The sequence below is a fragment of the Schistocerca piceifrons genome, unplaced genomic scaffold, assembly GCF_021461385.2.
Source record: "Schistocerca piceifrons isolate TAMUIC-IGC-003096 unplaced genomic scaffold, iqSchPice1.1 HiC_scaffold_1373, whole genome shotgun sequence".
Taxonomy (NCBI): Eukaryota; Metazoa; Arthropoda; class Insecta; order Orthoptera; family Acrididae; genus Schistocerca; species Schistocerca piceifrons.
Window position 1 is genome coordinate 7,501 of NW_025727206.1, and position 2,500 is coordinate 10,000.

Genomic DNA, 2,500 nt, shown 5'->3' on the forward strand with positions numbered 1-2,500 from the left:
CCCCGCCTGTCCCTATTAATCATTACCTCGGGTTCCGAAAACCAACAAAATAGAACCGAGGTCCTATTCCATTATTCCATGCACACAGTATTCAGGCGGGCTTGCCTGCTTTAAGCACTCTAATTTGTTCAAAGTAAACGTGCCGGCCCACCGAGACACTCAATAAAGAGCACCCTGGTAGGATTTCAACGGGGTCCGCCTCGGGACGCACGAGCACGCACGAGGCGGTCGCACGCCTTCGGCTCGCCCCACCGGCAGGACGTCCCACGATACATGCCAGTTAAACACCGACGGGCGGTGAACCAACAGCGTGGGACACAAATCCAACTACGAGCTTTTTAACCGCAACAACTTTAATATACGCTATTGGAGCTGGAATTACCGCGGCTGCTGGCACCAGACTTGCCCTCCAATAGATACTCGTTAAAGGATTTAAAGTGTACTCATTCCGATTACGGGGCCTCGGATGAGTCCCGTATCGTTATTTTTCGTCACTACCTCCCCGTGCCGGGAGTGGGTAATTTGCGCGCCTGCTGCCTTCCTTGGATGTGGTAGCCGTTTCTCAGGCTCCCTCTCCGGAATCGAACCCTGATTCCCCGTTACCCGTTACAACCATGGTAGGGCGCAGAACCTACCATCGACAGTTGATAAGGCAGACATTTGAAAGATGCGTCGCCGGTACGAGGACCGTGCGATCAGCCCAAAGTTATTCAGAGTCACCAAGGCAAACGGACCGGACGAGCCGACCGATTGGTTTTGATCTAATAAAAGCGTCCCTTCCATCTCTGGTCGGGACTCTGTTTGCATGTATTAGCTCTAGAATTACCACAGTTATCCAAGTAACGTGGGTACGATCTAAGGAACCATAACTGATTTAATGAGCCATTCGCGGTTTCACCTTAATGCGGCTTGTACTGAGACATGCATGGCTTAATCTTTGAGACAAGCATATGACTACTGGCAGGATCAACCAGGGAGCTGCGTCAACTAGAGCTGAGCAGCCGGCCGCCCGGGAGTGTGTCCCGGGGGCCCGCGCGAACACGCAAGCGTCCGCTCAATCATTCTGCAAACAGGAGGAGGCTGAGCTCCCCTGCACAATACACCTCGAAACCCTCTCAGGTCCCGGCGGCGCGCAGCGCCGTCCCAAGTACTTGGTCGGGTTCGAGAGAGGCGCAATCGCCCGGAGTTAGGCGAGTAGACGCTTTCGGTGCGACCACCCGTGCTCCCAACTGAGCTTGGCCGCTGCCGACAGAGGCCCGGGAGCGTGCTGTCGTGGCATTGCCGGCGGGAGACAACACGCGCCACCTACGGTGACCGGCAGCTCCAACGCCAGCGCCACAGAAGGACAAAAGCCCCACTTGGGTGCCGAAGCGAACTCTCCCAGCACAGCGCACGCGCCAACACATCCGCACAGCTGCGATACAAACCACCAGCGAGAACCGCTGGGGCGACCGAGCAGCAGACGGCGTCGCGGCGCCGAGCGCCGGGCGGCGGCGCATCCTCAACGCACACAGTCCTCAATCGGACCAGCACACTGAAGATGTCCACCGCGCTTCGCACCGGGCCCGCGAGGACCTACTTTGGCCGCACGGCGCCGCGCGCAGGGTGCGCCGGCGCGCAGCTGCGACGCCTGCCGCGTCCGTCGGCCGGCGCGCCTGCCACTGGCCGCCCCCACCAGCCGGCTGTAGCGCGTGCGCCCACGCACCGCGCGGCCAGCACGCCGGGAGGCGCCCCCTCACCGGCCGGGGACGGTCCCACCCAGCCACCGCCGCGTATCGCTTCACACCCAGATGCCGTTCAGTTTCGTCGGCATGGTGGGTATCGCTGGAACAACCGGTTCGTACCTCAACCTATCGTCGCCATCACCGATTCACCCCTAGCGAGAACAACCGCACCACAACAGGTTACCATTTGTTCATTTGCGTAACTTCACCAGAAAACGCAGGCGTCCATCGCCATTTGCAACTTCAACGATTATTGCATGCCTGTGTCAGGTGTCACGCCACACTACGTCTGCCCACATACACGCAACAAAATGTGCACGCCTAGACAATACGTGGAAGGTGGCCCCCGTACGTATGCGATGTCCATTGCTCGAACGACTGTCAACCGGCCTCTGTAGCATGTCGCAGATATGGAACGCGGTGCACCATGCCATCACGGTGTGTGAGGAGAGACGACTAGGTCCGAATACATCAACAGACAGCTCATGCTGATCGCCATCCACGGCGTCCGTTCCTCCCCACACGTCTCTATGGCGTACCACACTGCAATCCAGCTCTCATAGGGAGACGACACGTAGCTGCGTGCACAATATTTGCACTGTATGGTCCGCCGTTTTTGGGCGCAGTCGTTGTAACGGTCACACATGTGCCACGATGTATCATTCGGTACATAAGGACGAATGTGCAGTACAGATTGTGGTTTACGCGTACGACATTAGCGGACGGTTGACACAGGCCGCACCACAACGTAGCCTGAGTACGTCGCATGCGAAGGG

General features: G+C 58.2%; 1 non-coding gene across 1 annotated transcript in view; it reads right to left on the reverse strand.

Annotated features, from left to right (window-relative positions):
• LOC124732923 overlaps positions 1-977 on the reverse strand; it is a 1,910-nt gene extending 933 nt beyond the window's left edge. The window contains exon 1 of the ribosomal RNA XR_007008866.1: positions 1-977. This exon is cut by the window's left edge and continues 933 nt beyond it. This is a non-coding gene — a ribosomal RNA (small subunit ribosomal RNA).
• Between the last annotated feature and the right edge of the window lie 1,523 nt (positions 978-2,500).